Source organism: Cebus imitator, unplaced genomic scaffold (genome assembly GCF_001604975.1).
Source record: "Cebus imitator isolate Cc_AM_T3 unplaced genomic scaffold, Cebus_imitator-1.0 Scaffold159, whole genome shotgun sequence".
NCBI lineage: Eukaryota > Metazoa > Chordata > Mammalia > Primates > Cebidae > Cebus > Cebus imitator.
This window is the reverse complement of record NW_016107474.1, coordinates 4,414,851-4,426,854: the sequence shown is the minus strand read 5'-3', so window position 1 is coordinate 4,426,854 and position 12,004 is coordinate 4,414,851. Positions and strand designations below refer to the sequence as shown.

Here is a 12,004-nt window from a genome sequence, read left to right as displayed (position 1 = left end):
TGGTGTTTTTGCTCATCTCTGTTTTCTAAGCATTCGTCATCAAGAGAAAAAAAACGAACAGTGCAGAACGCATCAGCCAAAAAGCACCACCTTCCTCAGAAAGGGCTCCCCGATCCTCCCACAGGAGCCACTCAAGGCTCAAGAGTCCCCAGTGTCACTTCTTGCCTGGCACATGGCAGCTGAACATTAAATGATGATATTCACCAGAAAGTGGAAAAACCACCCCTACACCAGGTGTAGTGGCTCGTATCTGTAATCCCAGCAATTTGGGAGGCCTAGGTGGCTGGGTCGCTTGAGACTAGGAGTTCGAGATCAGTCCGAGCAACATAGGAGACTGCCTCTCTGTCTCTACTAAAAATAGAAAATATGAGCTGGCTGAAGTGACATGTTCCTGTAGTCCCAGCTACTCGAGAGGCTGAGCTGGGAGAATCACCTGAGCCTGGGAGTTTGAGGCTATAGTGAGACGAGATGGCGCCACTGTAGTCCAGCCTGGGCAACCGGAGTGAGACCCTCTATAGAAAAAAATAGAAAAAAGAAAAGCCCAAAGCCCACCCCTAGCCACATGGGTGACAGCTGTCCTCGACTAGCAATGGTAACAAATTAAAACGCTCCTCATGCAGACATGGAAAGCATGCTTTCTCCAAGGATGCCATTCCACCTGCTGGCCAGCAAGGCCACTTGCTCCTCCACAGGGGATCTTTTCCTGGCTCCATTTGGCTGGTGTTTGCACCCAATGAGAGCCCTCCATGTGGGAGAGGAAGAAATCGACCCAGGAACCAAGCCTGAGGCAGAAGCCCCGAGCGTCCACCTTTGTGCTATGCAGAACTGCAGTGCACTCCTGTCTGTTTTTCCAGGGATTTTTTTCCAACCACCTTTGAACTACCTTAAAACAATGAAGTGTTCTCTTTTGACAGGCTGGCCTAATGGGAAGTTTGACATGATTTCCACTCTTCTACCGAAAAGTGACGTTGCAGCTCCTGGGCCGAGGAGGGACGTTGTGTGACCGGTTCAGAGGCAGGAGTTCACGCCGCTGCAGTGACCCTCTGCAAAAGGAAGCAACTGGACATTTCCTCTACACATTGTCCTTTTGAAAAGTTCCAAGTGAGGAATATTTGTATTTGATTGTTTTTCTTTCCTTGCATGCCACCAAAAACTTGCTCAGTTTCAGAGAAATGGAGAAAAAGCCTGGGTTATTAAATTTTAGCGGACAATCATGTTCAAGCAAAGAAAAGTGCCTGCTCACATCCCCGGGCAGGGCTCCTTCTGCCCAGCACCCATAACTACCCCAGACCAAGAGGTGTGATCACAGTCTTGGGACACAGATTTCAGGCTAAGTTGGCTGTCATGCTTACAACCATTTAATGCTCTTTGATACTCGGGCAGGGGGTCCTGTCCGGTTTTACCTGGAAGTCACTCGAAATACTGATAAAAATACTGAGCCTGAGCTTCACAGACCAACCTGAACCTCCAGGGGTGTTTGTGTGTGTGTGTGGTGTGGGGTGTATGTGTTATGTGTGTGTGATTTGTGCGTGGTGTGTATGTGTGTGGTATGTGATGTGTGTGGTACATGTTTATGTGTATGTTTCTGTGTGTGATGTGTGTATAGTATATGTGTGTGTATACATGTTTATGTGTGTGTGTGGTGTGTGTGGTGTGTGTATGTGTTTATGTGTGTGTGATTTGTGTGTAGTGTGCGTGATTTGTGCATGATGTGTGTAGTGTGTGTGTGGTGTGTATGTGTGCTTGTGTGTGCTTTGATTCTTTGAAAAATTCATCAAGTGACTCTAATATCCTTAGATATTTTTTTAAGGTCACCAAATGATTCTAACATGCAGCCAGGCTAATATCACAGATGCTGGCCTCAGTCCATTTGCAGGTGGCTTCTTGCCACCAGCACCTGTGGTCCCATCCTGTGAGTGTCTCTGGCTGAGGGAGCATGCTCAGCCTACACAGGGGCAGAAAGGGCTGCTGTGGGGTGGATGGCCCGGGAACAGCCTCCACCAGCTCAGGTTGAAGGATCAATACCCCAGCTCCCTCACCGTTCATGCAGACCACCTGAGGGGTGCTCCCCACTGTCTCCAGGAAGCCTCTGATGGGTCTGAGTCCAGGGGCCACCGGGGAAACCTGACTGTCCGCGCTCCCTCTCGTGGCTTCCTTCCCTTCCCTGTCACTCATCCCCAGGCTCCTCCTACTAAGCTTCTTGGGATCCACCCAAATAAACTCCTGGAACTCAATGCTCATCCTGGGTTTGGGGACAGTCCCTAGAAGAAAACTCGACAGTTTCCAGTGAGCCCGCAGCACTGTACAATCTGGCTGCACTGTGTCCCCTCCTCAGTCCCGTCCCATTGGCCACCTGAACTTCCTGTCTCTGCCTTGAATGTCCAGCTTCATCTGTGGCTCTGGAAGCAGTGCTCAGCTTGGAACACCATTCCTGTCCTTCCCTGTCCCTTTAACTGCCTAAATCCTGTACATCCTCAGACCCCAAGTAACGTCCCTCTGTAGGGCAGCCTTCCTCAGTCACCCTGCCATCCCTTTGGAGTCTCAGCATTAAAGCATCTGCCCAGACCCTCTTTCCCTGATGGCACCATTTCTGTCTCCACTGTCACCATCTGTGTTCAATCCAGCTCCCTGCTCTCCTGTTCTAACACACTTTACCTGCTCCCAGCCCGGCACCGGGATGCTCAACCCTGGCAGCCCATGGGCATCCCTGGGAGCCCTAGAGAAAACACTGACTCCCCAGTCTTGCCCCCAGATTCTGCTTTCTGGTGGTGCAGCCTGGACTTCTGGATTTCTAGTGCATAGCCCAGGCTGAGAAGCCGGTGCTAGAATCTCACTTCGCTGAGCTCCAGCCACGCAAGCTCCTCTGATTCGCGGACATGCCAGCTGAGCCCACCTTGGGCCTCCGCACGTGCTGCCTCCTCTCCCCGGAATGCTGCTCCTGTCTCTTCCATGGAGATGGCGTTCCTTCATTTTTTCCCTTCAGGTTTAGCTCCATCGTGAGTTTTTGAGAGGAGCCTTCCCTGATCACCCCAGCAGTGCTCTGTTTCATCAGGCACCTGCCACAATCTCACAGTCTTGTCTGCTTGTTAATTTTCTGTCTTTCCCACCTGCAAGGTAAGTTCCAGGAGTGAGGGACGGATATCACTCACCGTTGTGGCTTCATTTCCTGAATGAATAAATTAATGATAAATTACGGCTTATGGTGCTCCTGCTTTTAAGGGTACCATGCTGGCTTCTTTGCAGGAGGCCAAGCTGGTGGTCTCCATTCTTCCATTTTTGCTATTCCAACACTCAATTCCAAGTCTCATCTAAAACCATCTTTTCTCTCCTGAACAGAATCCACACCACCAGGCTCAAGCCTGCCTCCTTCAGCAAGCCTCCCCAGGACCCTCCTCACACCTTCCCCGGCGATGCATTCAGGCACACACATTTATTGAGCACCAGCTGAATGCCAGCCACAGCATTTACGTGGGGTTTCAGGTATGAATAGCATCGTCGCGGAGCAAGCCAGGCCTGCAATGCAGAACCACAGAGGCAAGGTGCCATCACAGCACCAGAGCTTGGCAGGGCCAGGGACCATCCCTCCCATCGCCCATCTCCTGGTCTAGATGCAGTTAGGCTTCTGAGCAGTACCTGAAGCTTCCTTGTGCTCCTGTTCTCAAACCATTTTCTTGTGTGTAAGAGGAACTTGTGTTGTCTCCATCTGCCTGGTGTTTGCACCCAAAGCAAGCTCTCCATGTGGGAGGGAAAAAATTAACTGAGGAACCAAGCCTGGGGCAGAAGCACCAAATCTGCACCTTTGAACTCTGGAGGGCTGTGATAAACCACTGCCTGTTTTTCCAGGGACTTTTTTCCCACCTACCTTTGAACTACCTTAAAACAATCAAGTGCTGCCTTTTGACAGGCTGGCCTAATGGGAAGGTTGTCTTTCTTCTTTTTGGAACCCTACAGAACTTCTCCCAGGCCACAAAGCTACAATGTGGGACTTTCCTTAAAACGTTCCTGCCGTTTTCATAGCAACGATTCCATCCAGCACGAAGGCAAGAGAAACCGGTAAGTCATGACTATCTTTAAAGGGAAACGAAACAACAGGTGGAAAGTAAATATTTAGGAAGGAAAGAAATCGTTCTCGTTCTCATAGAAATGAGGGAGGAAAATGCCATAATGTATATTTCTCCTTTTGCTCATAATCCTTTTAACCAAGGTGCTGACAAGGAGCATTTGTACCGAAACCTTAGATGCTCTGAAGTCAATGCTTACTGCCCCATCAGAGACACCCTGCATCTGACCCAATACATCACACACTCTCACAGTCATACGCTTTACAAACACATATTCACACACATGCACACACATGCACTCTCATACCCCCGCAAAGCTCACGCCCTTACACACTCACCCAGCCTATGTCATCCTGCTCTTTTTTTATTCAGTCTCTAAAAACCTGCATGTACCAAAATGAGCAAAACATCTGAGGTATGGAATCCACCTTGTTGAAAGGCTGGGTTTTATTGGCCAGTCGGTAACTGAAAGCACATGGAAAAGCGCTACATTCAGGAACACGCGGCGACTGTATTACTCCCTGCTTTATTGGTGCATCTCTAATCGGAACCAGCTGGTCATAAAGAATAGAGTTCATGGGAATCCACCCTCTGTTGAAAGCTGGGCCAGGGTGGATGCTGGAAGCTGATGAGCACAATGAAAACAGCTGTAATTGACTTGTGAGGTCAGGCTCTGGGTAAAACTAGGGGACAGAGGTGAGGCTACAGCTGGTGCATAAAAACGCTGGGCTCCTGGTTACCCATAATTGTGTAAAGAGGAGCTGGGGAGAAAAGCATCCACTTACGAAGCTCCTCCCAGAAGTATCTGCTGCTGCCGGCCTGTACCAGGTAGCTTTAGATCCACACAGTTACTCTGGGTTGCTTGTTGGCATGAACCACGGTAATTATAAGGATGACACCTGTGATCATGATGATGATGGTGATAATTACAGTGATGATGAAGATGATGGTGGTGGTGGTGATGAGGATAATGGCAGATGTCAGAAACTCCAAACAGGCTCCACAAAGCAAAGCCTTATAACTTTTTTTTTTTTTTAAACAGGGCCTTGCACTGTCCTCTAGGCTGGAGTGCAGAGGTGCCATCAGAGTTCACTGCTGCCTCGATCTCCTTGGCTCAAGCAATCCTCCTGCCTGAAGCTCTGGTGTGTATCACCATGCCTAACTAACTTAATACATTTTTTGAGGTGATGGGGTCTCACTATGTTGTCCAGGCTGGTCTCAAACTCCTGGGCTCAAGTGATGCTCTCACCTCAGCCTCCTAAATGTTGGGATTACAGGCCAGTGGACAAGGCACGGCAGCTTTAATGCCACAAGAAGTGTAATCTTGATAACAAAATTTAACCATCTTTTTGTGGTTTATCGATTTTAAACACTTTTACCCTCCTAAACAAGGAAACTGGCATCTGAATTGTAGAAATGGAACACATACATTCCCCACCACCATGCCTCTTCCTGTCTCTGATCAGCTCAGCGGGTCCACCCTTTGGAAAACTGTGATGTGTTAGGAGGGCCTGAGGGATATTTTTAGTGCTTGACAATATCCTACCCCTTCTTCTCCCTATGGGGTTGTGGGATATGCACCTTGTTCAATACTTAACATTTTAGTTAATTTATTTTTATTTTTGTTTTTAATGTGCCCACTGCAGGCTTTCATTGACATTTATTGAGTGCCTACTGTCTTCCCAGTACCCTGCAAGAGGCAGTGGAGGCGGGAGAAAAAGGGACCTGCCCAGTCCTCAAGCAGCTCACAGCCCACTGAGGTGACAGGTGTGCAAGGTGCCCAGGTAAGAGCTCCAGGTGAGGAATGGCAGGTGTCCTAGGAACACAAAGCAGAGAGAAATGATTCTGCTGAAGGAGAGGCAAGGTGTGAAAGGTTCCAGGAGAAGGGAATATGTGAGCTGATTTTAAAGGATGGGTCAGGAAAGGCAGGCTGGGATGGCTGGATTCCAGGCTGCTGGGACAGCCACACAGCGACAGCACCCTGAAACAGCACAGACCATTCCACGAACTCTGGGCAGGCTGGGGTCACTGGAGCATGGAGCAGGAGTGGTGGTGGATAAGGAAGGAGACGAGAGCTCGTGAGGAGCACTCATGTTTACATGTAAACTGCCTTTGGAGCATCGATGATGATTTATTTGCCCTGATGGAGAGCTGCAGGTTCAGTGACACACAGAAAGCCATCAGCCCTGGTGCAGCCACATGGGGACCTGATCCTCGCTCCTCCCAGGCAGGGATGTACAGCCCACTGGGAGGAGGTGGGGAGAGGGCTACTTTCCAGGAGAGCTGGTCCCTGGTCCTGTGCTATCCATTCATTCACTGGGTCATCTTAGCTGACTCTCTTGTTGCTGCCTATAAAGTGAAATTGGGCAGAAAATCTGAAGACCACTCTAGATTGTTCCGTTTTAGCTTGGTGTCTCTGGTACATCGACGCATGAATGGAGGCAGTGCTGGGAGGAGTTTGGGGACCACCCTGACACAGCGTGGGCCCCTGGTGCACCTTCGCAAGGGTCAGAGGGCTGTGTAGCACGACCAGGCAGTTCTCAGGAGGAGACACGTGTGACAGGATCGGGGACACACCCTGAAGTAAGAACCTGACTTGTACAGGCCGGCATGTGCTGTGGACTTGGAGAAAAGGGATCCCAAACTTCCAATGGGTTCCTGCTCACTAACATGCACATTTCAGAGGCCAATCTCAGAGGAACTCTTCGGGGGGCTCTTCCAGCTCCTCAAGTGAAACGGAACGCTGTATTAGGATTTGGGTGACTCCAGGAGCCAGTGAGGCGGAGGGGCCGGGGACTTCGGCGGAGGCAGCAACAAAGAGCCCAGTGACCCAGCAAAGCCTGAAGCAGCCCAGACATGAAAGACATATGCTGGAAAAATTAGCTCAGTGTTTGCTTTGGGAACCAGTCTGACGGCTCTTAATCCAGTGGGCGTTTGTATATTCCACCTCACGGGACGTCCCAGATCCCTCGGCGGTATGACAAAGCGCCATTTGTGAAGTTTCATACAGGCCATGGAGGGCGCCTGCCACCCAGCCACTCACTCCCAGCAGCAAAGCGGAGCGAGAACAGCCTTGGGCCTTCTGTCTATGGACGGTCAGCCTTCTCCTCCAGGCCTGTGCCACGGCTGGCTTTGTGTTGACCTTCCCCTCTTTCCCCCTTTAGAAAGATGAAAGGAATGTAGAAGTCACCAAGCCCGGAGGTGCAAATGCATGGAGGGTCTCTTTCCTAAAAATGCATCTGTTAGGTTGAATAGATGAGATGAAGGATGACTTTGGCCCTGGAAGGAGAGCCTGGGGCAGGGGGAGCAGGCATAGCTTCAATGAATAAGACACAGAAGCAGGAACCGCTCTCCTCTGTGAAATATATCGGTGGAATCATAGCACACACAGGCACACATGCACACACACATGAGCACACACACATCCACACATGAGCACACACAAAGCACACAAACACACACATGAATGCACATGCACACACACGCACACACAGAGGCACATTTACATTTCACTTTTCAGAATTTATTATGTATGCTTAAGAAGAAATCATGTTCTAAATTCCTTTGCCTTCCTTCCTGTTTTAGGGAAACAGCCCCAGGAAAAGGGACCCTATGGCCAACCTTCATCAACAAAAAAAAAGAGGTAACTTTTTACATGTCTGAGCTTTTTAGGGCTCGAGTCCCGCCATTCAAGGGTGAGTTACATGATTTTTAAGAGTACCATGGATCACATGGTTTGTGTTGGATTAGGAAGAGACCCTGTTGTATGTGGTGACCCACCTTTGTGCTGTCCGGGGAGCGCTTACCCCTGGGGTCCAGTCTCAGGGCAATGCAGTCATCAAAGAAGCCAAATCCAGCAACCAGAGGACATCTTAAAAAAAAAAAAAAAAACAAAGCAAACACCAAGTTGCTAACTCGCATCTCTCAGCCAACACGAAGAGCGCGCAGGGGCAACGCAGCACCGCGCTTTCACGTTTTCCTTTCTGGTGCTGTTCGCTTCTCCCACGTCTCGGCCTCTCCTAACACAGCAACAAGGCCCACCTCGCTCTGCCTTTTGTGACATGTCATAAAAGCCCAAAATCTCGGTGTGGGAAGTCGAGGTCTTTCTTTGGTAGTGAATGGAATTCTCTTTATTGAATGGCGGGGGGGATGACTGTCATGTATGAGGAATTCTCATCCTGTGTGCTGTGTCTGTCACTGTTACCGAAAAGAGGCTGTGGGTGGATGGAAGCCGCCTGCCAAGTTTTCTTCTTCTAACCCTCAGTGTGGCAAGGACACGCCTCTCCTCAGCCACCGTCCGTGCCTGAGCCTCAACCCAACTCTTCCATCAAGTATTCTGCCTCTAGCTTTGGTCTCTTCCCACTGGCCAACAGCGTGTCTCAGCCCTGCCTTCTCTCAAGGGTCCTCACACATCCAGAATATACCTCCCTTCTAAGCATGTGCACAGGGCCGAACTCTTCCATCCCATAGGGCTCCACCCCAAAGGCCTCCCCGGTGGCGCCCCTCACCCTGCTTCTGGCCCGTCAGAGAAATGTGGACCTTTCCCCAGATGTTGGGGTCAGCTTTTATCCCCCTAGCTACAACATCGAGACCTCCTTGAGGGCTTCTTTGGTGGGCCCCTGGCCAAAGGTCCAGCACAGACAGGTTGGGGTAACTTCGAGGTTCTGGAAACAGAGCACCTGCCCCAGACTAAAGGCTCAAACCTTCTCTGCTCAGCAAAGCCAGGTGCGATGTGCCCACCATGGGCCTTGGCAAGAGGGGCAGTGGGGCCTTCACAACGCTTGGAGGGGCATGGCGAGGTCCATCCCGGGAGACCTGGGAGGGGACTGCAGGTCAGCTTCAAGTGGGGAGAGTGGAGAGGAGCCTTGGGGGCCACACAGGTGCCCAGGGAGGAAAACAGAGGCAGGGAGGCAGGGAGGTCTGGAGGCCCAGAGGCTGACCTTAAATGGCTTCAGAGTGTGGCTCCCTGACCCTCGAAGCTCACGATGCAAGTGCTCCATGGGGCAAAGAACACCCCAGGGAAAGAAAGTGAGGTTGGAGAGGGAGCCCTCTTTGGTCTCCTGTTTGCAGAAACATTGGTTTTCTAGTGTAGCTACTTCCTGCTAGTTTATTCTAAGGACACAGGATGGGCTCACCCGACCCCTGGAAGCTACTCCCATTCCCCTCAAACGGCTGGCACCCAAAGCGGACCGCAGGCATCACAGCTTGGGCTCTAGGGCCAGGCAGGCCCAAGGGTGCATCTCAGATTTCTGTTCTTGCTGGAGTTTGACCTTGGGCAAGACACACAGCTGTCTTGAGCCTAATGAGTCTTATGTCTAAACTGGGGTAATAATGGCGCCCACTTGGTGGGTGGTGAAAAAGGCTAAATAGGCTGTGTGCCCTCAGTGCTCGGGCCAGAGTCTGGAGCTTAGCATTTACTCAATAATTAGAGAAAGGCTGGTGGGAGGAGGAGAGGTAGAGCACCACCCTGCCCTAAACGGAGGTGCAGAATGGCCAGGAGTGACAGGCACCACATGCCCCACTCAGGACACCCATCAGAGCCACCTGTGGTGGTTAATATTAAGTGTCAACTGGATTGGATTAAAGGTTGCAAAGTATTGTCCCGGGTCTGTTTGTAAAGGTGTTGCCAAAGGAGATTAACATTTGTGTCAGTGGGCTGGGTGAAGCAGACCCACCCTCATTGTGGAGGGGGGACTGCCTAATCAATTGCCAGTGCAGCTGGAGTAAAGCAGACTTTTGCTGAGTCTTCTGGCCTCCATCTTTCTCCCACGCTGGATGCTTCCTGCCCTCGAACATCAGACTCCAAGTTACCCCAGCATTCGCACTGTTGGACTTACGTGAGTGGCTTGCCAGGGGCTCTCAGGCCTTTGGCCACAGACTGAAGGCTGCACTGTGGGCTTCCCTATGTTTGAGGTTTTGGGACTCTGACTGATTCACCAATGGCTTCCTTGCTCCTCAGCTTGCAGAAAGCCTATCGTGGGACTTGACCCTGCGATCATGAGTCAATTCTCCCTAATAAACTCCCTTTCATCTATACATATATCCTATTGGTTGTGCCCGTCTAGAGAACCCTAACTAATACACCACCCTCACTGCTCCTGTTCTTGACTAAGCAGCTAGAGGCCACTAGGTGTGACACTGTCTTAAATTAATCCCCTGCAAAGCCCCTGTTTCCACATAGGGCCATATTGATAGGTATTGGGGGTTAGGACTTCCATGCTCTTTTGGGCGACACAATTCAATCCATAAGAGGAGTTGGCTAATTCACATCAAGTCCTGCCAGCAGCCTCTGAAGGTGCTAACCCCCCAGCCATATTCTCTGTTGCCATTATTTTTGCAGCTGTTTTACTTCCTGATGGACAAGTAGGCCTGATCCAGTAGGTTTTCACTGACAAGAGCAACGCCATGCCACTCATTCCGCCATGGTGTTTGCAGCTGACAGTTAGTGGTGAGCCTCACTGACTTGGTGAGATCATTCTTCGATCTAAATGGTTAACTGGGAGCTGGAGCTGACCTCCTCCTTCACACTTATTGGACAGACAGACAGACCCAGCCAAGAGGTCAAAAGTTCCAAATCTCCCCAAGTGCCTCAGGGCATGAGATTGGATTTTACTCCCATGGAATGAAATTAATTCAAAGGCTTCTTCATTTTCCATCGACCTTGCCAGGACATGCCATGCAGAAAGACTGGTTGGAAATTCTAGTCAGGCCCCAGCTTTGCCCGTTTTGAAATTGGTCCCCCTTCTTCTCTTTGATCCCCTTCTTCCTATCTGTAGGGAAGAAATTAAAAATATTCACCATTTTCCACCCATTTTCTCCTCTTTGAGGTTTCTGAACATGGCAGCTCTTTGGAAACCACTAGAGAAGTAGGCAGGTGCTGTTTCATTTGTGAGTAGAGAGGGGCCTGCGTGTGGCATTTTCGGATTCAGCACTCGCTGGGCTTCTCCCAATGTCCTTGATAAATAAATCATCTTTAAATGAGACAATCTTTCAATAGCTGAGCAGTGACCTAAAAAATTAAGGCTATTAGGAAATGGGAAACACGTCAGAGTCTGAGTCATAGGTTCTTTTTATTTTTCATGTATGTGTTGAATCTGTGTGAAATTCCTTCCCCCCAATTATAAATAGAAACCAATGTGCTTTTCAGCTGGGCTTTTTTTTTTTTTTTTTTTTTTTTTTTTTATGAGGTTTTTCCCACAGGCAAAAGGGATTTTCACTTTCAGCAAGAAGGGTTGCCAAAGACCAGGGGTCTGTAAGATGGACATGGACCTGGGGCCCCGTGTCTCCTCTCCAGATTCAGTCTTGGCGTGCTGTCCTCTGCCGGACACCCGGGCTTTTTTTTTTCTTTTGAGTCTCTTGCAGCTTAGAGAAAAACACCCCAAGATCAGAGTCAGAAGATGCAAGTCTAGCCCCGATCGCCGTGGCTCGCTGGTGATCCTGCGTGGAACCCGCCCTTGCTAATCAGTTATCAGTTGGCTCATCTGGTGCTGTTCCGCTCAATTGGCAGCTCAATTGGCCTCTGCGCTCAGAGTCTGAATATGCAAGATATGCAGAGAGGAAAAAATCTCCTCAGCTCTCGGAAGCCTGGATGGGAAGGCCATTGATGAGGGAAGAAGGACAGAGGAGGTGGCTTGGCGCTGGAGGACAAGGGAACCTCTTCCTCCGGGCACAGGGAAACACACAGGGACACTAGAGGTGGTGGGTGCATCAGGATCTGCCCGAGAGACTCAGAATCTGGCCACACAGATCCGCAATCCCTTTTCAGCAATTTCAATAACCCAAACACTGAAAACCTAATAATAATCAAAAAGCTCAACTGGCAGAAAACCTGCCACCCTGAACATGCATGAGACTGTCTTTAATCTCAGTTTATCACTCGGCATGAATGCTGAAACCCTCCCCACAGAACTGTTCATGAAAGGCTGCTCCAAACCCTGTGGGGA

At 50.0% G+C, this 12,004-nt stretch overlaps 1 long non-coding RNA gene across 1 annotated transcript in view; it reads left to right on the top strand.

Moving 5' to 3' along the window:
- LOC108314677 overlaps positions 1 to 3,399 on the top strand; it is a 60,858-nt gene extending 57,459 nt beyond the window's left edge. The window contains exons 6-7 of the long non-coding RNA XR_005202642.1: positions 915 to 1,101; positions 3,337 to 3,399. This is a non-coding gene — a long non-coding RNA (uncharacterized LOC108314677). The remainder of the gene's footprint in view (positions 1 to 914; positions 1,102 to 3,336) is intronic.
- The last annotated feature ends 8,605 nt before the right edge of the window (positions 3,400 to 12,004 follow it).